The sequence below is a fragment of the Schistocerca americana genome, chromosome 5 (genome assembly GCF_021461395.2).
Source record: "Schistocerca americana isolate TAMUIC-IGC-003095 chromosome 5, iqSchAmer2.1, whole genome shotgun sequence".
Taxonomy (NCBI): Eukaryota; Metazoa; Arthropoda; class Insecta; order Orthoptera; family Acrididae; genus Schistocerca; species Schistocerca americana.
The window spans coordinates 511567710-511595317 of NC_060123.1; positions in this window are offsets into that span (position 1 = coordinate 511567710).

The window sequence follows — 27608 nt, forward strand, 5'->3', positions numbered from 1 at the left end:
GCTAACGTCCACGCTGTCGCGGCATGCTACCAGTGTTAAAGACTGCGATGGAGCTCCGTATGCCACGGCAAACTGGCTGACACTGACGGCGGCGGTGCACAAATGCTGCGCAGCTAGCGCCATTCGACGGCCAACACCGCGGTTCCTGGTGTGTCCGCTGTGCCGTGCGTGTGATCATTGCTTGTACAGCCCTCTCACAGTGTCCGAAGCAAGTATGGTGGGTCTGACACACCGCTGTCAATGTGTTCTTTTTTCCATTTCCAGGAGTGTATTACAAACATTTCAGGCACAAGAAGTAATCTTATAGAATACAATGTTTCACACCGTTTGCTCACATGTCAGAAAGAAACACTAGACAACAACAGTGTATAATTCAGGAAGACATTCTGTTTCATACACTATGGCAGGGCCCTTTTTACCAATGTGATGTTGTGTCACACGGTGTTTACGAAACAAATCGTGATAGCCTGTCTTGTAGTGAAACTATCTATAAGATTTTACTCCATCTCTCTCTTATCTCTTACATCAAAACCAAATATCGCCTGCGTGCTTACATTTGATATTTTTGCTATTTTTACTCCATAATTCCCCTCTCCTGACCAGCCTGTAAAGTTTTTGTCTCCATCAGACAATCATTCGCTACAGCAGCAGATTCTTGCGTTCTAGTTCTGTAAGAAATTTGAACATCTCAGTCTATTTCACTTTATAGTTAGTTGTTATGAAATATGAAATAACATAGGACTTACGGTAACACCTATTTTTAAACATGCAATCGTGATGATAATAATAAAAACATTCATGATTCCACGAGGATATATACTAAAGATTTCTATTAGATTTATGGGCGAAATCGGTGAAGTTTTGAGAGAGCTATACGCAACCAAACTGTAACCAACTACACCACTACTTTTAATAGAACCTCCTATATCGAAACACAAATATCGTCTGCCTGTTGACATCAAACATTTTACATACACACGCATTGCTCCATTGGAGCGGGAGGATAGTAATCAAAGTCGCTTACACAGACCCGCGTCAAGTTTTGTCGACTATACTGGAGGAAGACCATACCCAAGAAACTATCAATCACAAGAGAGATTTCCTGTATTGATCCTTCATAAGTAGTGTAATAGATTATTTTTTCGGCTGTAACACATCTAAGCAGTGTACGATTACAGTATACCGCCATACACTTCGTTTTTCTACCATGACTTCAAGGCCTGTGTACGGTGCTAAACTGACAATAACACATTTCAGTAAATTGCCTCTCATAGAAGACTGAACATGTGTGAAACTGTGCAGTTCCAACAACACACGGGTTGGTAGAAATAAAACACAGAGGCGATGTTTCTTATTGCCAGAAACGTGGAAGACATCACAATATAAAGAAACTGGAAGACTCTGTGGCATTGTAGAGCATTTCCAACAGCCATCCGGTGGTCATATCCTATAAAGTTAATCTCGTCTTCCACAGACAACAGTTACCCCATCTTCCACAGTGGCAGGGTAGGAGATGTCTTGGCATTCTGTTTAAAAGAGCATTGTTTCCTCATTTTACTTTCATGTACGTGATTACTTTTCCGGCGCTGACAATCACCAGAAAGTTCTGTTCACTACACGCACCAGGTAGTACAAACAAAACGTGGTACTACTACCATGCTGATGAAAAAAGAAAAAAAAGAAACATGAGGAGAGCATCGCAGCATATGGAAATAGGACGAGTCTGCACCATTGAGGACAGCTTACAAACAACTATCTGAAGGAGATGGTCTCTACATTTCATTAAAAAAAAATGGCTCATTCCCCTAGAACTTAGTAGTACTTAAACCTAACTAACCTAAGGTGATCAAACACATCCATGCCCGAGGCAGGATTCGAACCTGCGACCGTAGCGGTCACGCGGTTCCAGACTGTAGCGGTTAGAACCGCTCGGCCACAAAGGCCGGCTACGTTTCATACTATGTTCCACAGTGACAAGTAGTAGATATTCAGTGTTCCGCAAAGGCTCTCCCCATCTCAACCAAGTAGTGTCTGTCATCAAGAGTTTACTAGTGGAGAGATGGGATGGGAAAGACACCGTTGATATGAGACGATATACGGTAATATGTACCGTAGTTGATAGCGAGTTCAATTTTAGCAGTTTTACCAGTTATCTGTTATTTCAACACCAGAAAACGGCACAGCAGAGTGCTTCCCCGTTTCGATATCATAGCTGTATCACCGCTTCACTACTTTGCAAGTAACATGTACTATATTCCGAATGCATACAGTTGACTGTGCAGCATGTCCGTTCACTCACATTCACAAAGAACACCAGACAGCGTCCTAAACCGAGCAATTACGTTGTCGTTGATGTGGTCTTCAGTCCAGAGACTGGTTTGATGCAGCTCTCCATACTACTCTATCCTGGGGAAGCTTCTTCACCTCCCAATACCTCCTTCAACCTACATCCTTCTGACTCTGTTTAGTGTATTCATCTCTTGGTCTCCCTCTACGATTTTTACTCTCCACGCTGCCCTCCAAGACTAAATTGGTGATCCCTTGATGCCTCAGAATATGGCCTACCAACCGATCCCTTCTTATAGTCAAGTTGTGCCACAAATTTCTCTTCCCTCCAATTCTACTCAATACCTCCTCATTAATTATGTGATCTACCCATCTAATCTTCAGCATCCTTCTGTAGTATCACATTTCGAAAGCTTCTATTCTTTTTTGTCTAAACTATTTATCGTCAACGTTTAACTTCTACACTCTATACAAATACTTTCATAAACGACTTCCTGACACTTAAATCTATGCTCGATGACAACAAATTTTTCTTCTTCAGAAACACTGTCCTTGCCATTGCCAGTCTACATTTTATATCCTCTCTACTTCGACCATCATCAGTTATTTTGTCCCCCAAATAGCAAAACTCATTTACTACTTTAAGCGTCTCATTTCCTAACCTAATTCCCGAAACATCACAAGATTTAATTCGACAACATTCCATTATCCTCGTTTTGCTTTTGTTGATGGTCATCTTATATCCTCCTATCAAGACACTGTCCATTCCGTTAAGCTGCTCTTCCATGTCCTTTGCTATCTCTGACAGAATTACAATGTCATCGGCAAACCTCAATGTTTGTATTTCTTCTCCATGGATTCTAACTCCTACTCCGAATTTTTCTTTTGTTTCCTTTACTCCTTGCTCATTATACATATTAAATAACATCGGGGATAGGCTACAACCCTGTCTCACTCCCTTCCCAACACTGCTTCCCTTTCATGCCCCTCGACTCTTATAACTGCGATCTGGTTTCTGTACAAATTGTAAATAGCCTTTCGCTCCCTGTATTTTACCCCTGCTACCTTTAGAATTTGAAAGAGAGTATTCCAGTCAACAATGTCAATAGCTTTCTCTAAGTCTACAAATGCTAGAAACGTAGGTTTGCCTTTCCTTAATCTATTTTATGAGATAAGTCGAAGAGTCAGTATTGCCTAACGTGTTCCAACATTTCTACGGAATCCAAACTGATCTTTCCCGAGGTCGGCTTCTACCAGTTTTTCCATTCGCCTGTAAATAATTCGTGTTAGTATTTTGCAGCCGTGGCTTATTAAACTCATAGTTCGGTAACTTTCACATCAATCAAAACCTGCTTTCTTTAGAATTGGAATTATTACATTCTTCTTGAAGTCTGAGGGTATTTCGCCTGTCTCATACATCTTTCTGACTAGATGGTAGAGTTTTGTTAGGCCTGGCTCTCCCAAGGCTGTCAGTAGTTCTAATGGAATGTTGTCTGCTCCCTGGGCCTTGTTTCGACTTAAGTCTTTCAGTGCTCTGTCAAACTCATCACACAGTATCATATCTCCCATTTCATCTTCATCTTCATTCTCTTCCATTTCTATAATATTGTCCTTAAGAACATCTCACTTGTACAGACCCTCTATGTACTCCTTCCACCATTCTGCTTTCCCTTCTTTGCTTAGAACTGGGTTTCCATCTGAGCTCTTGATATTCATGCAAGTGGTTCTCTTTTCTCCAAAGGTCCATTTAATTTTCCTGTAGGCAGTAGTACCTATCTTACCCCTAGTGACATGCGCCTCTACATCCTTAGATTTGTCCTCTAGGCATCCCTGCTTAGCAATTTTGCACTTTCTGTCGATCTCACTTTTGAGACGTTAGTATGCCTTTTTGCCTGCTTCATTTACTTCATTTTCGTATTTTCTCATTTCATCAACTAAATTCAATATCTCTTCTGTTACCCAAGAATTTGTATTAGCTCTCGTCTTTTTACCTACTTGATACTCTGCCACCTTCACTATTTCATCTCTCAAAGCTACCCATTCTTCTTCTACTGCATTTCTTTCCCCCATTCTTGTCAATCGTTCCCTAATGCCCTCCCTGACGCTCTCTACAACCTATGGTTCTTTCAGTTTATCTGGGTCACATCTCCTCATATTCCCACCTTTTTGCAGTTTCTTCAGTTTTAATCTACAGTTGATAACCAATAGATTGTGGTCAGAGTCTACATCCGCCCCTGGAAATGTGTTACAATTTAAAACCTGGTTCCTGAATCTCTGTATTACCATTATATAATCTATCCGATACCTTCTAGTATCTCCAGGCTTCTCCCATGTATACAACCTTCTTTCATCATTCTTGAACCAAGTATTAGCTATGATTAAGTTATGCTCTGTGTAAAATTCTACCAGGCAGCTTCCTCTTTCATTCCTTCTCCCCAGTCCATATTCACCTACTACGTATCCTTCTCTTCCTTTTCCTACTATCGAAATCCAGTCACCCATGACTATTAAATTTTTGTCTCCCTACACTACCTGAATAATTTCTTTTATCTCATCATACATTTCATCAATCTCTTCTTCATCTACGGAGCTAGTTGGCATATAAACCTGTACTACTACGGTAGGCGTGGGGTTCGTATCTATCTTGGCCACAATAATGCGTTCACTCTGCTGTTTGTAGTAGCTTATCCGCATTTCTATTTATTCATTATTAAACCTAGTCCCGTCCGCAACTCGTGGTGTTGCGGTAGCGTTCTCGCTTCCCGCGCACGGGGTCCCGGGTTCGATTCCCGGCGGGGTCGGGGATTTTCTCTGCCTCGTATTGACTGGGTGTTGTGTGTCTTTCATCATAATTTCATCATTATTGACTCGCAAGTTGCCGAAGTGGCATCAACTAAAGAGAACTTGCAATACGGCGGCCGAACTTCCCAGCATGGGGCCTCCCAGCCAACAATGCCATAAGATCATTTCATTTCAACCTACTCCTGCATTACCCCTATCTGATTTTGTATTTACTCGTGTAACGCTGTATTCACTTGACCAGAAGTATTGTTCCTCCTGCCACCGAACTTCACTAATTCCCACTACATCTAACTTTAATCTATCCATTTCCCTTTTTAAGTTTTCTAACCTACCTGCCCGATTAAGGGATCTGACATTCCACGCTCCGATCCATAGAACGCCAGTTTTCTTTCTCCTGATAACAACGTCCTCCTGAGTAGCCCTCGCCCGGAGATCGGAATGGGGAACTATTTTACCTCAGGAATATTTTACCCAAGAGGACGCCATCATCATTTAACCATACAGTAAAGCTGTATCCCATTGGGAAAAATTACGGCTGTAGTTTCCCCTTGCTTTCAGCCGTTCGCAGTACCAGCACAGCAAGGCCGTTTTGGTTAGTATTATAAGGCCAGGTCAGTCAATCATCCAGCCTGTTGCCCCTGCAACTACTGAAAATGCTGCTGCCCTTCTTTAGGAACAACACACGTTTGTCTGGCCTCTCAACAGATACCCCTCCATTGTGGTTGCACCTGCGGTACGGCTATCTGTGTCACTGAGGCAAGCAAACCTCCATACCAATGGCAAAGTTCATGGGGGGGGGGGGGGGGGGAGCATTAGGTTATATAAATATATTTTGCACATCGATCATAGTGCAGAATTTACGATTACGACTGGCTGTCTTTCCCTTTGTGGATGGGCGTCACAGAGTATTCTTGCATTCTTAGGATAAAATCGGAGACTGAAAGATCCCTCCCACATTGACCCCTTGACCAATCCGTCTCTAATGACCTCGTTGTCGACGGGACGTTAAACACTAATATCCTCCTCCTCCTTGACCAATCCTCTCTGCGACACGGTCGCCAACTTAATCTGCAACTGTCCTAAAGTGTGATGGTTCGGTCCTCCATCCACTACATTCCACGTCTCATGAAGGAACAGGGCGAGCTATGTCAGTTATTGTTGTTTAGTGAAGACTGTTCTGCACCAATCTTACCCACGGTGGCAATTATCCAAATGCACAAGATCTAACCAAATGCGTGCATGTCAGGGGGGGAGTAACTCTTATCGGCGTATAGTAGCGGTGATACAACAGGCGTTTAAGAAGGAACGTATGGTTTATAGCTGAAACATTTCACGTAAATCAACTGTTTTATCAGTTCTGAAGTATTATTCCACTGAATCAGTACCAGGAAGGTACCAGCATGGGAGAAATGCTGGTAGAGCATAAATACACACTCCAGTTGCTAAACGGTTCTGCACCTAAAGGTGCTATATTGTTGAGCCATATTGCTTCTGAAGTATTAGTGGAATGCAATGCTCTTAATACTCTAATGTAGGATATATTTGTCCAACATCAAACGTACAACTGCCCTGCAGGTTTCCTACCCCCATCACTACGGTGACAAAGTTTAAAATGATAGAAATACTTCCTTCTACACTTTTCTGTTGTCCTAGGAAGCCATTGTCAGTGTATATCCATCGAAATCTGCAGTTTGTAGACGTCCTGATGTGGGCACGCATCAGAGTTGGAAGATGTAGAAAAGGTAGCGAAGCTCATCTGGTAAGAGCATATACTCATGCGGAAAAAGTATCAGAGTACCAGCGGAGATCATCTCTGTACACATGTCAACTCCATGTTCCGGATCCCACATGGTGGGATGGAAGTAAGATGAACGTGTACAACTGTGTCAGACTTTGAGTTTCCACCAAGTGCATCGCTACACGTGACAAGTTCTCTGATCTGTCGCAGCGGTACACGGATTTGTTTCCATACTACGAGTTTTCAAACTGCACCGCTAGTTGGGACTCATCAAGGTACGAGGCGAGTTTTACTATACTTTTTATGACCTTTCCATGCAAAATGAGTAGAACTCTTGGGATTTTTTTAGTAGGCTGGTGTGTAGGACACACAGATATCCACGTATAAAATCAAACAACACATGAATATGCCGTCAATATGACGATATACATACGGAAAACTATCGAAAAAATACGAAAAAATGACGTAAAATTCGTACAAATGGAGGAAAACCTGATACAGTTACGACAGATTGATGGGAAATAAGTAAAATTGAAGGAAATAACTTTTAAAAATTACGTAAAATTTAGAAAAAAGTACCATATCATGCGGAGAACTTAGGTGGGTTGGGGTAAGCGAACACTCAAGGCTAAGAAAAGCTTCAAAATTATGCTCTGACTGCATTCAGTTTTAACCCCCCCCCCCCCTTCCCCCGTGGGGTTTCGTAACACATGCTTCAACAGAGGCGATATAAGTATTACAAGAGGCGCTACATTAAAGCAGGCGAGACATATGCATCCTAATCTCTATGTTACCACACATGCAACGATAGATATTACCGAATTACGGTTGGTTCTCACAAGCAATGTCATTCATTTAGTATTACAGAGGAGAATCAATGCATTTATCAGACTTAAGCCACCCCATAGGATGTTCTGTAGGAAGGTGGACCGATGCCACATATATCCTTTTGATAGTAGGAGGTGGGGGGGGGGGGTGGTTTGTACTCGAGAGACGTGGTGTTAGGACGAAGTTGCTATATTATCCTACTAATGAGCAAAAAATACTTAACATCAGACCAGGACATCTTTGTGCAAGTGGAATGCTAGCAGAGCCGTGGCGTTGCTACTGTAAACAACAATAAGACTGTTACATCTCCTTTGGCTACAGATCGTGGTCCTTACTCCCTCGTAAGAAGTTGCTGCTTCTTCGTATGTACTTCCGTGAAACAGGGCGTGTGTGTTACCTCAGCGTATCAGATATCGAAAATATTTATGTTGTTTTTTTTCTCCTCACTCTATTTCCTAGGCATCCATATCCGCATCCGACAAAACCGATGCTACTCTTAATAATAAGCACGACTGATTCCAGAAGTGTGATTGAGGCTACATACACTTCCTACTTAAAAAGACGTACAAATACATTAATTTCCTAAGAGACAGAACTGCAGTTGGTTCAAATGGATCTGAGCACTATGGGACTCAACTGCTGAGGTCATTAGTCCCCTAGAACTTAGAACTAGTTAAACCTAACTAACCTAAGGACATCACAAACATCCATGCCCGAGGCAGGATTCGAACCTGCGACCATAACGGTCTTGCGGTTCCAGACTGCAGCGCCTTTAACCGCACGGCCAGAACTGCAGTCTCCAGACTTCGTTCTAGTTGGTTATAAGCGGCTCGAGCGGTGTATACACAGTAACGATGCTTTCCTAGGACACCAGGATAATGTAAAAGGAGGTCTTTTTATCATTTTAAAGTTTGTCACCATAGTGATGGGGTAGGAAACTTGCAGGATGGCTGTATGTCTGATGTTGGAGAAATATATCCTACGTTAGAGTATTGACAGCGTTGCATTCCGCATGACTTATACTTCGGAAACCACATGGCTTTAACAATATAGCATTTTTAGGTCCTGAACCGTGTAACCACGGGAGTGTTTGTTTATGCTCTACGGGTACTTCTCTCATGCCGGTACTTTCCTGGTACTGACTCCAGACAGTGGAATGATACTTCAGAACTCTAGCACAGTTGATACGTGAAATGTTACAAACGGCATCTGTCTGGAGCTCTATATGCACAAACTATACATTATTTCTACTTGTTGTGGTCTTCAGACCAAAGACTGGTTCGATGCAGCACTCCATGCTACTCTATCCTGTGTAAGCCTCACCGTCTCCGAGTAAATACTGCAACCTATATCCTTCTGAATCTGTTTACTGTATTCATCTCTTGGTCTGCTGCTACGATTTTTACCCCCACACTTCCATCCAGTACTAAATTGGTGTTCCTTGATGCCTCAGAATGTTTGCTACCAACCGATCCCATCTTCTAGCCACATTGTACCACAAATTTATCTTCTCTCCAATTCTATTGAGAACCTGCTCACTAGTTATATGATCTACCCGTCTAATCTTCAGCATTCTTCTGTAGCACCACATTTCAAAAGTTTCTAGTCTCTTCCAGTCCAAACTGTTTATCGTGCATGTTTCACTTACAAACACGACACCATTCCAGACAAATACTTGCAGAATGGACTTCCTTACACTTAAATCTATACTCGATGTTAACAAATTTCCCTTCTCCGAAAAAGTTTTTCTTGCTGTTGCAGCAGTCTACATTTTATATCCTCCCTACTTCGACCAACATCAGTTATTTTGGTTCCCAAATAAAAAAAAAATTATCTGCTACTTTAAGTGTCTCATTTCCTAAACTAATTCCATCAACATCACATGACTTAATTCGACTACATTCAGTATCCTCGTTTGTTTTTGTTGATGTTCATCTTATATCCTCCTTCCAAGACAATGTCCATTCCGTTCAACTGCTCTTCCAAGTCCTTTGTCATCGGCAAATCTCAAGGTTTTTATTTCTTCTTCCTGGACTTTAATTGCTACTCCAAATTTTTCTTTTGTTTCCTCTACTGCTTGCTCAATATACAGGTTGAATAACATCAGAGACAGGCTACAACCCTGTCTCATTCCCTTCTCAACCACTGCTTCCCTTTCATACATCTCGATTCACATAACTGCCATGTGGTTTCTTTGTAAATTGTAAATAGCTTTTCGCTTCCTCTATTCGTGTATTTTACCTCTGCCACCTTCAGAATCTGAATTAGTGTAATCCAGTCAACATTATAAAAAGATTTCTCTGAGTCTAAAAATGCTATAAATGTACTTTTGACTCTCCTTCATTTACATTATATGAGATGTTGCATGGTCAATATTGCCTCATGTGTTCCTACATTTCTCCAGAATTCAAACTAATCTTCCCCGAGGTCAGCTTCTACCAGTTTTTCCATTCTTCTGTAAAGGATTTGTGTTAGTATTTTGCAATCGTGACTTATTAAATTGATAGTTATATAATTTTCACAACTGTCTTTCTTTGTAATCAGAATTATTCCGGTACTGCACGCTCGGAATTCGATTCCGCGCCAGACTTCATGGACGTCGAAGACCCATAGAGGTCTCTGCACCATCGCGCCGTAAGCTGTGGCGGCGCGCGCCCCCTAGCCCGGTTTTAGTGTGAGGGCGCCACAGTGGAACACGTGGTCCCAGCGGCCAATAGCGGCGCCCCCCATAGCATACTCAAGCGCCTGCCTCGCGCTCAGCCAGCAGTCTAACATCGCGTGCGTCTCGGGATATATCACCTCAGACTGCGTATTGACTTTCGTGTTTCTATTCCAGTGGACGTGGTTGTTTTGTTTGGTTCGTTACTCTGTTGTCTTTTCTTGTTGTGCCATAACATCCTCCGTTGGTCGTGTCCGTCCTCTCCCGTTGTGTTGTTTTCGCGGGCCGCTCCGCGGGTCCCGCCGCGGTTCCGTCACTACTACCCCGCGACCGTTCCGGTCGCCGTTGCAATTATATTCTTCTTGAAGTTTGAGGGTGTTTTGCCTGTCTCACAGACCTACATATTGTGAACCAGATGGAACAGTTTTGTCATAGCTGGCTCTCCCAAGGCTGTCAGCAGTTCTGACGGAATGTCGTCTACCCAGAGGCCTTATTTCAGTACTCTGTCAGATTCTTCTTGCAGTATCATATCTCCAATCTATAAAGGCACATTTGCATGCCGTGCGTGAGTTTCCTCGGAAACGCGAAATCTTAATAATTAATCTGTGAGAAATAAATAAAGCCTATGGCACAGAACTGCAGCGCTGTGTCGCTGATAAAACAAAAGCAGAACTACGTTACTCGTATGTTTGATTAAGAAAGGAAGAGCTCTCGTTGAAGTGGTGCGAGAAGCACGTATTTTAGTTTATTGTCTGGCACACCGCCATATTTCATGTTATAGAAAATTACTGCGAGTTGCAACCATACTAGGCACTCGATTCTGAAAAGAATTTATATTTATAAAAGTAAGTAGGATTATGAACTGTAGGCTTATTCATTGAATATATCTGATTTAACTAACTGTGTAATTTTTTGTTTAGTAGACAATCACCTCTGTACGACGTTTTGGCATGGCTGGCAAATTATTGTAATATTGAGATTTAGTTTATGAGTCCGCACCTACCGCAGCAGTCTTTGGAAACGATTTAATTACGAAGTCCGATTATTTCAGTTTTATTTCACGGTCAACTACGAGTAACATTGCCTTTACGAAAAAGCCATTGTCAAGCGTCTGATACCGAATAATCAAAACCTGACGACTCATAGGAGAGCCAATCATACAGATAAAAATAATTAATATTTTATTTTATTTTATTTTATTTTATTTATTTTATATTGGCGACTGCGTGTCGGACTTGTTATTTTGTCATTTGTTACATTGTTCTCTTTGTTTCATGTGAAAAATCAACCTTCTGGTCCTGGACTTGACTATATGAGAAATAAAAAAAAATCAGAAGATATTTGCCAATTATAAAATTTTGCGGGAAGACGCAAAGAAGCTTCCAGCAAAATAAGGTAAGACGCAGCATCTTTGCATTAGCAGGCTTGACCAGACGTATAATTCAGTGTATTAGCTTTTCAGTAAAATTCTGTAGTGTTTCTTTTCCGCATAACAGTTTCAGTGATAAATTCCATTCTCAGTATTTTTCCTTAAACAATAACGTATGCAACAATACCAATACACGAGTGTACAATATGGCCGACTTCTGTACGATATCATGTAACATGGCCAGCAGCCATTACCAATAATCTCAAATTCAGTTTATATTTTTAAATTAACAGACAGCCATTGTTGCTACGACCGATTCATGCTCAACTGCATTTTATTTTAAAACCAGTGTCAAACATTAATTTCTTGAAATATATAGCACGTGTGGCATGGTAATAACTAGAAAACAATACGCAAAAATGGAACAGCAAAGACGTACTATTCAGACGCAATCCGACTCGGACGAGAGACAAATGTTAGAAAATGACTTTACGACAGCAACCGGTAGTGACGATACATCAAATATTGACGCAAGTGTCAACGGAAATTTTGACAATAGGCCGTCCACCACAAAAATTTCAAAGTCTCAGTCAGAGCCCATGTTAATACATGACGTCACGTCTAATGACGCGGCGGGGGCAGAGACCTTGCAAACAGTAAACATTGCCAACATGTTACAAATGCTAATGAAACAAAACGCAGAAAATATGGCAACCTTAAGGATGCAGAACGCAGAAAATATGGCAACCTTAAGGACACAAAATGAACAGTTAAAGACACAAAATGACGAAATTAAATCTGATCTCATAGCAATCAAGGCATGTAATGACACTTTGTGTAAACGTGTGGAACTTATAGACGCCACACTGACCGAACAGATGACTGAACTCAGTACGAAATTTTCCAAGCTTAATACGAGACACGAAAAGACTACAAATGACGTAGCACTTTTACAGAAACAATTAAAAAACCTTAATGTCACGTGTGAAGCTCTTACTGAACAAATTCAAACATATCCTTCAGTACATGACAACCTTGAAAAACGAATTACTGACGTACAGAATAAATTTGACGATGTTGAACAACACCTGACTGACATCTTACAATCTGATGCCACAGCTCATTTTCAAAATATTAATAAAGAATTTCATGATTGGGTAGAGAACAAAGACAAACATTTTGATAGATGCATACGTGAAAATTTACCAACAATTGTGCACGACTCCGTAGCGGAATACATCACTAATAACAAACAGCTGATTAGTGACGCAGTACAATCCGTCACTGCACCCATGAGACAATTCACCGATCAACCACAGTCTGAATGTAACGAAAATATCAGTCAAAATGTACAGTTCAGAAACCAATATACATTCGAGTATGACGCACACATACCGCACACCACAAACACACAAGAACAAAACACACCACGACTACAACACATACCACGACGTGCAACCACAAACACAAGCTATTATCATGGTAAACCACAGCAACATTATCGTAATTACTCGCCAGCTGAGCATTGCAGTAATTACAGTGGAACAAATCCATATCATAATGCAAAGGAAGACGAAAGCTTAATAAAACACAGGCAATTTCAGGCTTTTATCCCAGAGAAACGAACCATTCATCCGGTGATTTTTCTTAAATCTTTTAGTAACGCATTTCCACGCACTTGGAGTGACCGGAAAAAGATTTCATATATTGTCGGTTACATCCAAGGCGATGCAGCTGTCTGGGCATACAGTCAAGCTGACGTATGTACCACGTACAGTGAGTTTGAGCGTGCCTTTCTGAACAAATTCTGGTCGCAATCCGTCCAGGAGCGACTCAGGAGACAAATTTTAGAACCTGAAACTTTTAACAGTAAAAATGGTAACTTACGCAGATATTTTGAAAAATACTTGAACATGGGACATTTTTTAGACGAACCAGTCGCAACACGTGATATACTCCGAGCGTTGAAGGCCAAATTGCCTTTCAACATTAAGGAAAAACTTCTACATATCCCGGATGACGATTCAGATTATTTTTTAACAGCTTTAGATTCGGTTGACATGTTACTTGAAGATCAGCGCTTCGCGCGGCAAAACAGCAGCCACAATGTTTACACTAGTGGTATGCAAAACATGCAGGCTTGCCAACACAATTCTGGCGCGCCCACAGTTGGATACGCGGTACAACAAAAACAGCAAACTCACATGCCGTCTCAGTACGGAAATCAAAATCAACACGCGTATTCCAATACGAACAATAGTTACAACAGTAATAACATTTCATGCGGCAATCCATACAAAAGGCACCGCGGTAATAACTACAACGGTAACAACGGATACAAAGGTAATAACAAAAACACAAACAGAAATAGAAATAATAATAACTACGAGCCAAGACAGCATCAAGGTTGGACTCGTAACGATCAGTACTTTCATTCAAACTCTGCTTTACCACAGCAGTCACCAGGTCAAAATTGGAGCATACCTTACGACCGACAGGTAAGTTATAATGCGCAACAGCAACAACAACCGCAAAAGTTTGGAGATCATAATAGGCAATATCCGAATGTGAATATAATAGAAATGACACCTGATGCACAACCTCAATCTGTGTCAGTACCTAGTACAAATGATAATCCAACAAACTAGAAACAGTCACTACTTTGCCCCAGGTCGTGGCTGAAGAATCCTTGGGGGGCGGCTTCAATGTTAATCAGTTATTTGACACCACACTTGAACAACAGAATAATGATATGCCGAGTAATTCTAAACAAAAACTACCTGTTTTATTTATAAGATACAACCACAATAACAATATATCAGATGAACTTTTACAAGACAGTACACAATGTCGTTTAAACACAAATGAAATTGTTTTAGCATCCACTACTGGTGTAGTAGGTGGGATTCCAACTACTATTATCCTAGATACAGGTGCAGCTGTGAGCGTTTTATCTTTTAATTTTTATAAAAAGATGTGTGAATTGGAACCTGTGCCTGAGTTTCCTGCCCAAAACTGTAAAATAACTACTGCACTAGGTAATAAGTCATGTAGGGTTACGAAGCAAGTTTTTGTAAACGTTAAAATAGGTAATGGAACCGTACAATGGCCATTCCTGGTTGTACAAAACCTTGTGACAAATTGCATATTAGGAATAGATATTATGAGCGAGAAGGACTGCATTATAGACTTCTCCAAAGGTAAATGTATTTTAAATGATAAAGGCAGTGTAATTATTATTGATTTGGACAGGAGAACTCTAAAGCATGACAAACACTGTACAGGGTACAAGGTACAGTTAGTACTTGACAAAGACATTCAAGACATGCAAACACACTCATCTGACAGAGAGCTAATGGACTTGAAACATTGCTTGATCATAAGATAAGTGAAGCTACAGCTCTCAGTGTACATGAACGTATAAAACTACAGGAAGTGTTATCCAAATATTTACAAGTTTTTACCAAACGATTAGGTGTTATCAACACGTATGTGTACAAGATTGAAGTTAAGCCTCACAAGATCTTCTACCATAAGACATATAACGTACCGTTATCTCAACGACCTGCTGTGTGGCAAGAACTAAAACAAATTACAACATAGATTATAAGTAGTATAGAAATTTTCATTTCAGCGTTCCAGAGTCGCAGTTGAAGACAGAAGAACTTTTCTTTCAACGCCGCGGTTCCACCGAGAAGACTGAATATTAAAGTAAAATTTATGATTACGTAGCAGTGAATGACATATTAATTTTTCACGGAACATTTGTTATTGTAGGTACCACTGACTTGATATGACACCTGACGAACTGACAGACGTCATCTGTGAAGCGATCTTTTACTTTGAGAAATAGATTAGACGCACATCTCTCAACACGAAAAGCATCTATCAGTAGTCAAGGCCACACAGACACTCTACACACACGCACAAAACGCGAGGAATCGAACATTTTCTCTCTCTTACTATTTTGGATATTTATTGAGTAGTGAAAACTCCTGGTCTTGCCTACTGATGTAATGAATGTTGTGTCTAACCTATCTTAATTTCAGATGACATCAAAAAAAAAAAAAAACATCGATAATATCCCAGCAAAACCGCTAAAGAGGATGTAAATATCTGCAATTCATGTAATCAAATGTGACACAATGTAATAACCTATAGCTATGTAATGATGATGTAAACATGTTTATGTGCAACTGTATTATGTTTATGCTAAGAAAATATGTGACGTGTGTATGTATTATTACTTATGTTTTTTTTTAAACTGATGTATAATGTAACTGTTACTGTGTGAAAATTTGAACGATAACGAGTGCCAAAATGTGAAAAACTTTTTTTTAAAAAAAAAAAAAAAATTGCGTAGTGAACCACTATTCACGGACATTAACGTACATTACTAAGTCTGCAACTACGCAGAAACCTATGTGAAAGAAACTGTTAATGACATTCATGATGCATCGTACCTTTGTTAACGCGATGAACGATTTCTTCGATGAGTAACCACGAACATTTAGGTGAGCTATATTTAAAAAAAAAAAAACTGAATATGTGAAGTGCATAATTCGTGCATCGTCTAGCGACATTACTACAGTACCCAACTTCAAGATGTTAACTAGATTAAATGGACACAAAGTGCCTGTCCAGAAAACAACACGACGGGTGGAAGAATTTTGGTTGGAACTTCAGGGAATGAAATGTTCTCGAAATGTGACGGACACGCTTACCTGGACTGTCCAAGGATCGACGCCAGCTATGTGCCGTCCGAGGTTCTGCAACCAAGCTTCCACGGAATATCGAAAACGAACTGCATATGGACTAATTACTCGACGGGTCACGTCTGATCTGTAATAAACAATGCTTTTTGTCACAACGAACTGCATCACAACGACTATAATGGAAATAGGAAATGGACATGCTTATGTATCAATCCCGTTGTTATACAACGATGTTACTGTGATCAAATAAACTTTACCACGACGATACTAACCTGTAAAAAATTATTGTGCAGCAGATGAATATGAACTGTGATAACGACACCATGTGTATAGGTCAACGCACCTGAAAAATACGGACATTTTTCTTTGAAGCATTTCATTGCAATGCTATGTAACTAAGAACATTCAACAATCTAAAGTTGTATTGTATTATAACAAATATTGTAATTTTAAAACTAAGTTACCTGTCATAGAATGTAGTCTTCATATGTAATCTTGGTGGAATATTTTCTTTGTGCAACGACTAAGAAATGCGCGCGCACACGAACAATATGAACTGCAATACTGTGCCGCGTGATCTAAATTTACGAAATAACGGCAGTGCCGTAGTTACACAGACGCTTCTGCGCATGCGCGCACTCTGTTTTGCCAACATAAGAACTTTTTCGGCGCACGCGCGTCATTCAAATTTTGTATATAATATACAGTATAATGTAAGTCATGTAAATAGTTGTAGATAACTTAGATTTTCTTGTGCCTTTAGGTGAATTGCTCGCCTGCAGGTGTGTCCTTTCGCCTCGCAATTCAGGGGGCAATATAAAGGCACATTTGCATGCCGTGCGTGAGTTTCCTCGGAAACGCGAAATCTTAATAATTAATCTGTGAGAAATAAATAAAGCCTATGGCACAGAACTGCAGCGCTGTGTCGCTGATAAAACAAAAACAGAACTACGTTACTCGTATGTTTGATTAAGAAAGGAAGAGCTCTCGTTGAAGTGGTGCGAGAAGCACGTATTTTAGTTTATTGTCTGGCACACCGCCATATTTCATGTTATAGAAAATTACTGCGAGTTGCAACCATACTAGGCACTCGATTCTGAAAAGAATTTATATTTATAAAAGTAAGTAGGATTATGAACTGTAGGCTTATTCATTGAATATATCTGATTTAACTAACTGTGTAATTTTTTGTTTAGTAGACAATCACCTCTGTACGACGTTTTGGCATGGCTGGCAAATTATTGTAATATTGAGATTTAGTTTATGAGTCCGCACCTACCGCAGCAGTCTTTGGAAACGATTTAATTACGAAGTCCGATTATTTCAGTTTTATTTCACGGTCAACTACGAGTAACATTGCCTTTACGAAAAAGCCATTGTCAAGCGTCTGATACCGAATAATCAAAACCTGACGACTCATAGGAGAGCCAATCATACAGATAAAAATAATTAATATTTTATTTTATTTTATTTTATTTTATTTATTTTATAAATCTCCTCTTTATGTATCTCTTCTACCATTTCCATAATATTGCCCTCAGTTATATCTCCCTTGTATGGACCCTCTACATACTTCTTCCACCTTTCTGCTTTACCTTCTTTGCTTAGAACTGATTTTCCATCAGAGCTCTTGATATTCATGCAGCTGCTTCTCTTTACTCCAAAGATCTCTTTAATGTTCCAGTGCACTCCATCTATCCCACCTGGTGTGATATATGCATCTACTACCCGAAATTTCTTCTCTAGCCATTCCTGCTTAACTGTCTGATCGATCACTGCAACACTCTGTCTACTATACACTGCTACCCTTCTCGACATGCGAGAAGCTGGAGATATTTTATGCATTTGGATGGATGCTATGGGTAAGATTAGTGTGGAACAGTCTTCACTAAACAGCTATAATGGACACAGCTCGCCCTGTTCCTTCACGAGATGTAGAATGTAGTGGGTGTAGGACCTTCATACTCCTGGTCAGGTGAAGATTAAATTTGCTACCGTGTAGCAGGGAGGATTGGTCAAAGACGTTGTTGGAGAGATGTATCATCCGATTTTATCCTACGAATATGTGAATACTCTGTGACCCCCATCCACACAGGGATAGATTGCCAGTCGTAATTGTAAATTCTGCACTATGGTAGATATGCTGGAAACCTGTTTATATCGGTACGGGACGCTGCTTGGTTTCCATTCTTCTGTAAAGGATTTGTGGTAGTATTTTGCAATCGTGACTTATTAAATTGATAGTTATACAATTTATGAGCAAATGGACATAATGTACAGTCATCTATATGCATTCAAAATCTCGTACTTGCTACTTGCATAACGAAGGGATGATTTAGTGACGATAAAGAAACTGGAAAGCGTTCTGCTGAGTCATTGGCTGGCATTGAAATTACATAACACCTGGTATACTTTGGTGTACACGCCTGAATGGACGTGCTGCACAGCCATCTAGCTGCATTCGGAATCTAGTCTATGTTTCTTGTAAAGTAGTGAAGGGGTGATTTAGCAATGTGTCATTGGCTGGCGTTGAAATTACGGAATAACTGGTAATATCGCTGAAATTGATCGTGATGTCAACCATGGTGCGTATTACAGTACATCATCCAATATCAACGGTGTCTTTCCTTTCCCATCAATCCATTGGTATGCAGTTGATTAGCACACAATGATTGACTGAGGGCAGTTGGCTGAGTTGAAGAGAATTGGTGGAACACTGGATATCTACTATTTGTCATCGTAGACCATAGGATTAAATATAGAGATCATCACCTCCAGATAGCTGTTGGAAACGCTCTAAAATGCCGCAAACTCTTCCAGTTTTCATATGTTGCGATGTCTTCTACATATTTGTCAATGGGAAACATCGCCTCTGTTATTTCTACCAGCTTGTGGGAGCTGCATGGTTGATACCATACGATGGTCAGCTTTCTGTGAGAGCCAATGGATGAAAAAGTGTTAATGTCAGTTTAGCACCGACACAGACCTCAAAATGATGGTAGAAAAACAAAGTATATGGCGGTGTACAAATGTGTGGTCATACATGCTTAGATGTGATACAGCCAGAAAAACAATATTAAACCGGTTTTGAAGGAACACTACTGGAACCCCTTGCGTCTGATAGTCTGTTGGGTGTGGTGTTCCTCCAGTACGGTTGACAAAACTTAATGCAGGTCTGTGCAAGCGACTTCAACCACTGTCCACCTGTTCCAATGGAATGATACGTGTATATGTAATACTCTCGATGTCGACGTGCAAATGGTACTAGTTTTCCGATAAGTCGAAAGAGAGAGATGAGGTAAAATGTTATAGAATGGTCCGTTACAATACAGGCTCTCATTATTTATTTTGTAAACGCCAGTATGATATAGTAACGCATTGGTAAAACGATACTTGCCGTTGTGTACAAAACAGTGATGTTTTCTTGAATTACAGCTTGTTGCTGCTGAAGATAAAATGATAGTGTTATTTTTTCGAAATGTGAGTAAATGGTGTGAAAGACTGTATTCTATAATTTTGTTTCATGTGTGTGAAATGATGGCAATACACATGTGCATGACAGTTAAAGTACAGACATCAATTTGAATGCGAGAGACCCTATCCGGCCGTGTAATTGGTCTGTTAAGTTGAAAGAAATTTCATAAAACACACACACACACACACACACACACACACACTACCTTCTACATGTCCAAATCGCAATTTTTGCTTAAATGATTTTGTTTATATTAAGTTGTATATGGTTGCAGATGACAAACTGGAAAAGAAATCAGTCACTGTAAAAACATAACACATCAGAATAACTACACCATATGGTAAAAAGGTATGAATTCATAATTTTGTGTGTTTCTTCGAAAATCTGTAATTACGATTTAAAAACTAATGTTTACGTGTATAGAAACATTGAAGAACATTATTTATATTTAACAGCCATAAAATAAAAGCCCACTGAGGATGCTGCAACTGCTGCGAAACATGTATGGGATAAAAAACAAAATTGTGTTTTGCTAAAGGTGGACCCCATCCACAAACGTATGTATACGTAAGTAGCACTCATAGTTTCAAATATTGTCAGCAGGAAGCTTCCGAATTTGTCTTTGCGTGGCTGTCTGTGTATGTGGTACGACATATAAGTGAAAGTGTTTCTTTTCTTCTTCTTTCTTTTTTTTTATTTAGTTCTGTGTATCTCATATGCCCAATAATCCACGCATTTCTTTGGTAGTAGAAGTACTAAAAGTGAGTTGCAATGCTCTTTCTTTTTTTTATTTAGTGCTGTGTATCTTATGATCCCCAATAATCCATACATATGTTTGGTAGTAGAAGTGCTAAAGGTGAGTTACAATGCTAAATATCTTATGACTGTACAGTCTGCAGTACATAATGGATATAATGCACTGTACAGTTAATTTAAGACCTATTATAGCAATAAACTCTCCTAACATAGACAACGCCACAATTCACACTATGCAAAGTCGAAGTGTTCACTCATCATTATCAGTATTTCTCTAAGCACAACTACGGAAAACGCATGTCAACAACATGTGGCAACTAATCATTTACTGGAGAACTTTTCCTATTCTGTTTTCTATTACTCAACTTGTCATGGTTTGTCAGTTCTACATGTGGATTATGGCTCATGTTACTGGCGGCCAGAACAGTACCATGGTGATACTGCACCCCTAGCAGATCTGCCAAAGCGCCATTCTGCTCCTGCTCCTCCCAGGAAACTTCCTGCAATTTTTTCTGCACAAACAGAGGCATTTTTTTTAATTTGTCGGGTAGATTTAATAACAATTAGGTGTTATTAAAAGACATTACTTAAATGAATTGTATTCACGAAAAATATTGCACATAACAAATTAAATCTATCATTGTACAAAGTGATTTACCATCCAAACAAACTTTCTAAAATAACTGAAATCAAAACTAAATTTTTGTCTTATTGTTTGTAGCAGATAGTGTACATTGATTTTTTCATGAGGTATGTAATAAAGAACAGGTTGTATTTCCTCCTATTAAATTACTAGTTGTGAACGAACACTATCATTCATAGGTAATAAAAGAAAAAGGACTGTAATTAAGTGCTGAGAACACTTTCGTTTCCAAGAAGTGTGTTCATATTATAATTTTACTTTCCTTTTCCTTGCATTATGTGCAGCAAACTCATTGATAGTATCACTGAAGCCAAGTTTAGCATCTTTGTGATATTATATCGACAAGATAACTTGAATCTGACGGTTTACCTCATCTGTAATCAGATTTAATTATTTTCTTATCATCTGTAATTTGCTGAAATTGTGTTGAAATTATCATAAATATCCTCACAGCTATTTCGATGTTTGGATAAGTGTCTCGTAAACCACATTTCTAGGGAAAAAAATTCAGAATCACGAAATGGGTGTGTGTCATTGTCCTTCATCAGCTCTTTCTACTGGAATTTGGAAGTAGCTATTTCGTTAATTAGTTGTACTGTAGCGATATTTCTGTTATATTTGTCACCAAAATCTACCGCTTATCTTTCAGAAGAGGGTACAGCGCTTTCATTTAACTCTTTCTTGATAGAACGTTGAAATGAGATGGGTGTATTATATGTGAGACCTCTGTCCGAATTCATTTATTATTCTATCAGATACGCAGACGGGAAAGAAGTCGAAACATCAAGAAGGATTTGTGCGACATAAGCGAAAGTTGGTAGGCGAGTTTCAGCATCTAAAGATGATGTCTATTCAAATTTCACGTCCGTCGCATAAGAATGGCGCTAGTACCGCCACCATAAGGATGCAAAGCAAGTTTGCCTTTAATACACTCTCTAACGCATCCTGATGCACTCTGAACAGTTGCCAAATTTATCCAGGTTGGAGGCTAAACCCTTCCAATGATGAGCAGATGTGGCAATGTGATAATTAAATTTATAAACAGATTAATTAAATTGGTATGCAAATTAATTAAATTAACTATACAACTTAATTAAAATAAAAATTGCTAGAAATTCATAAACTGTTGGGAATTTCAGTAAATGGTGGAAGATTCCAAAATTGTAGGAATTTAAAGTTTTGTAGCCATAATTCACAATACCAGAGGGCACTGTCAGACTCACTTCGCTCTCACTTTCCCTCTCGCCCCTCCACTTCCTCTCCCACACCCCCCTCCCCAGCTGTGAACTGACAGGAAGAAAAGACTCAGTCTGTGTCGAGCTGCCACAGAGGACAGATGTAAGTCTTTACGTTACTGTATGTGCAATGTGTTGGATGGACGAGATGTTGTGCCACAGAAAGACAAGTTTAACAGCTATATTAGCGCTAATCATGCGGCTGAGGACTGCGTCCACAGCTGCAAGCATAATGCTTCGAAAGAGCAGATACTGGATAAGTGTAAGAAGAAGAATACGTTTCATCAAATAATGATGATGCAGCGGGATAGATTGAAATTACACTTCGCAACTCATGCTAATAGCTGGTTATACTGGAACCAAAGATCTCTCATGAAAAGTCCAGTCTTCCAAAGACGCTCAACCCCTCCAGTGTAGACATCTTGTTCAGAATGTGTTCAATTGAAGAGATGCTGGTGCTAAGCAGGAAATATTTTAATAAGTGTACTGCATGTAAGCTTGCAGCTGAGGACTGCATCCACAGCTCCCTACATGAGGATTGGAAAGCCAATTTAATCGATGAGGGTAAGACGAATACTGTTCTGCAAATAGTGGCAATGCATTGTGATGGGCTGGGGATGCATTTCACAATTCATATAGATGGCTGGCTGTGCTGGAACAGTGTACCTTTCTTAAAATGCCTTGTTAATAGGTTTAAGAGATGAATGTGTGTTCTCCACCAACGATTCTCGAGAGACTGAGCAAGTTCACAAAACTGCAACAGAGGATGCTTGAAGCAGGATTTGCTCCCCGACCACTTCTGTCAGGAAGCAAAGGGGATGTAGCCTTTCCCCCTGTCCCACCTGAAAATTGGCGAGGACCAATAGGGATGCAGCAACGCTTTAATCGGTCATGTGATCATGATGACATGGGCGATATAAGGCGAACATAGTAATCCAACTGTCTCATTCAGTTAAGTAGTAGTCATGAAGTGCCAGCAGCAGAAGCAACAGCAGCAGCAGCAGAAGCAGATGAGATCGTCCAGCGCCTCCCAGCAGATGAATAGGTAGAAGTGGTTTACTACTATTAGTACCTGTAGCGATTCTTTGTCAAGTTCCATTTCTTCGTTCAACTCGACATTTTTGTCTGTGGATGTTAATTGTTTCTTCTTATTTTTTGTTCAGTGGGCTCCTGCACTGCCAGCCCAGCAGCGACCTCGAAGCTGTCAGTATCAGCAGCTACGTGGGATCCTGTAGTGCACTTGGCCAACATGTCAGAGCAGAGTTAACGAGTTGCTGTTATCCATTCCACTCACCAATTTAGACACCCAGCCTGTCCCAGAATTTCTAAAGAAGTCCTTTGGCGATCAAACACCAGATGGAACAAGTCAGTTCTGGTATCTGACATACGCACTATCTTACTGCAAGGAGAGGGCGTGCATGTGGTGGACAAGAAGATGACTGATTCTTACCAGTGCTCTAACAGTATTCAATTCAAGATATAATTAACAGCTAGTGGTAAAATGTTTAATTATCAGTATAGAAGCATCAGTGGACAGTGAGTGGCATGTCATGTTAGATATCGAATATGCATGCACTGAGAAGTGTTAAAGTGCGAGTTATGGAGTTGAAACGAGTGAAATGTGTTATGCAGAACTCTATAGCAATCAACATTGACCACAGAGTACAATCCGTTCCATTCTCCCCAGACATTTCCTTTGCAGGCCTCATGTTATCTAGAATATCACAATATGATAGCACTGCACTCATGGTAATATCAGGTGGTCAGTCCATGTAATAAATGCACTGCCCTGTTACAAACTAGTTCAGTCTACAGATGGTGCTATCCGTTGTGCTGCAAAGATTGAACAGATGATTATCTTATTTTCAAACTATACAGGGTGGTCTATTGATAGTGGCTGGGCCAAATATCTCACGAAATAAGCATCCTTCAATTTTAACTGCAAATACGGTAAACACAAGGAGCTACAATTCCAAGTGATGAATGTTTCCTCTCCATGGGCATCTTTGAAGAAAGGAGCAATTTGTTTGTGGAAGCACTGTTCTTTGTCAGTGAGATCAGACGTTCACTATTGTTTTTCTAGGAAGACCCCTGCAATTCAATCCAGCTGCAAGGATGGCTATGAATCAGCCGCTGAATGATGAGACAGTTCCGGTGGTTAGCATTCTTTGTCTGTGTTTGCCGGTCTTTCTAGGGGGCGCTTTGAAGCCAGTTTCATTTGAGAGAGGAGTGGTTCCGTTATTTGCTTAGAACATTTAACTTTTCGGTATTGTAGATCCATCAAAGCAAACTGCCTCATTACCTGACAGGGTAGCTGAGAGTGCTAATGCGCTGCTTCCTGGACTTGGGCATGCACGCCGGCCCCGGATCGAATCCACCTGGCAGATTAATGACATGGGCCAGTATGCTGTCCAGCCAGGATGTGGTTTTTACGTGGTTTTCCACATCCCACTAGGTGAATGCTGGGCTGATGCCCACATTCCGCCTCAGTTACACGACTCACAGACATTTGAAAACATTCGCACTCTTCCATGGCTTACACTTGATCCAGGCAGTGGGGGTACACTAAATCCGTCCTGGGGGGTTTGGGGTGGTGGCAGGAAGGACATCCAGCCACCCTCTGCAGCTAACACTTCCAAATCAATAGTAACACGGCCATTCGAGCCGGTAAAATACTCCAGGAAAGAAAGAAAGAAGAAAAAAAGCAAGGTGTCTCGTTAGCCCACAAAGCACCCCCTGTTGGTGTAACAGTAGGGCCTCTCAGCCAATTCAATACAGCTAGCATGTTAGGTGATCTTTGCTGTTTCTTATAAATATCAATCACTGATCGTTTTGAATCATATAATGACATGTAATTAGGATATTTAGTTGCCAGTACATGTACCTCCCACACCAACAGCTGAACATTATCCTCAAAATAAATAAAGACGGTACCTTCCACTCCAGCAACTTTTTCCTCACAGTACCCAATTGGGGGACGAGGCAGGATACGTGGGAGAGGGGGTTGGAGACGGGGTGGAGTCCAACAGTAACCTCTAGTAGATGATATTCTGAACTACGACTCTAATCTGAAATTCCCACCAATTTTTTTTAATTTTCTACCATTTTCTTTCAAATTCCTACCATGTTTTGAATATCTCACCAGTTTTGAATTTAATTAAGCTCATATTAATTTAATTGCCGTATCAGTTTCATTAATTTGCATATAAATTTGACTGTGACGTTGCCACATCTACCATCCAATAGGATGGGGGTGGCCGCCATCTTGGATATATTTGTCAAGAATGCAGTGTGCACCAGAACGCAAGTTGTTACCCTGCTGGTGTCGGCTACAAATGGCAGACGAATCGCAATAGAATGACTATGGCTTGTGTTGCACATTACAACACCTGTACTGTTCAAAGTACATGACTGCACAAGCTTGGCAGCCAAAAGTTAGTTAGGTAATACCATCCAACGCAACAAGGTCGCACCGCATCAGATAGGAACCCCATAAAAAGCAAAATGACATCCGATTTTTAATTGGTATGGGGCCAAAAACCACATAAAAAGCAAAATTACATCGTTTTTTAATTGTTCTGGGTCAAGAACCTCATAAAAGCAAAAGGACCTTGGTTTCTAACAGTCGTGGGATTGGTGGAAGACGCGTACAATATGCTGTCCACTGCTCTCTGCTAGAAGTTGAAGTCGAGAAACAGCATGTTTCACAAAAGATTGGAGTCTCTAAGAGGTCACGATCAGAATGCGTTGTGAAGTTACGGTCGTAATTGCAGCACTGAACACGTCTTTCAGATAACACCACAACCAGAAGTCACGCAGATCAGATGACCTGGACGACCTGTCTCTAGGAAAATGAAGTCTAATAATTGTAGCATTTCCGAAATTCCTGTGTAGCAGCTGCTTCACTGGCTGCACAATGTGCGGAGAGGCTCAATCTATCATAAAAATGATGGTACCCATATATCTACGCTGTTGAAGGGTTGGACTGAGGTTGGTGCGCAGCGCCGTTGCCAGTGACGGTATAGGTAACAGGACCAGCTGGACTCACCTGCTCCAAAAAATACGCCTCTGCGATAAAAAATGCGGTCAACCCGCACCACATACTCACCTTTGCAGAATGCAGTGGTACCGGTTGCTGCGCTCGTCGATTTTCTGTTGCCCATATTCTGCAATTCTACGTATTGACATGTCGTTGGAGATGGAAATGGTCTTCCTCTGCATACATGGTCATTCATTGTCCACTTACATGCGAGCAAGTAACACCAGAGCGAACGTTCGTCTTGCTGGCAGGTCTGCAGGAAGCAAAGCCTGACCATGGGTGATTTTGTATAGATAGCAATGCTGAACGTTTCGTAAGATTTTGTGACCATCCTCGAAGGTATGTCCAACATTCGGGCAATTCCCCGTGCACTGGACGTTTGCACACCACTGCTCGACCCCTCTTGCACCGCTGTGGCCACATGTTCGACGGATGTCGGATCAACTGCTTTGCTTAGCCTGCCGACTCGCACTTCGAAGAAACTGTTTCTTAGAATTTTGTAATCATTTTCTCCAGGGCCTTGGCAGGCGTCGGAATTTCTGCTCGGCAACTGGCGCAGAGACACAATTTCTGTAAAAGACAGTCATGTTGGACGTCTCGGACACAAACTGAGAGGGAGAACAGTCGTGTTGGGGTGCATATTCTGACTCTTAAAGCGTCATATATTGGCCAAATTAGCGGTTTTTTTTAATCATGACGTTCCTTCCGGTGTCAATAATGAGCTGTTCAAAATTTCAAATTTGATGTTATTTTCTGAACAGTGGTTCTATACAGCGTTTTGAAACTAGTACTGTAATAGAATTGCAAATGTCGTTTAGCAAACCACGGCAAACAATTTTGGAAATCAGAAATTACAAATACTACAAAATGTATCAGGAACGCTTGAACACTGTACCAGTAACAAAACAAGACAATCAAGAAGCACTGTTTCAGGCTGTACTGCCGGCCGGTGTGGCCGAACGGTTCTAGGCGCTTCAGTCCGGAACCGCGTGGCCGCTACTGTCGCAGGTTCGAATCTTGCCTCGGGCATGGATGTGTGTGTGTCGTCCTTAGGTTAGTTAGG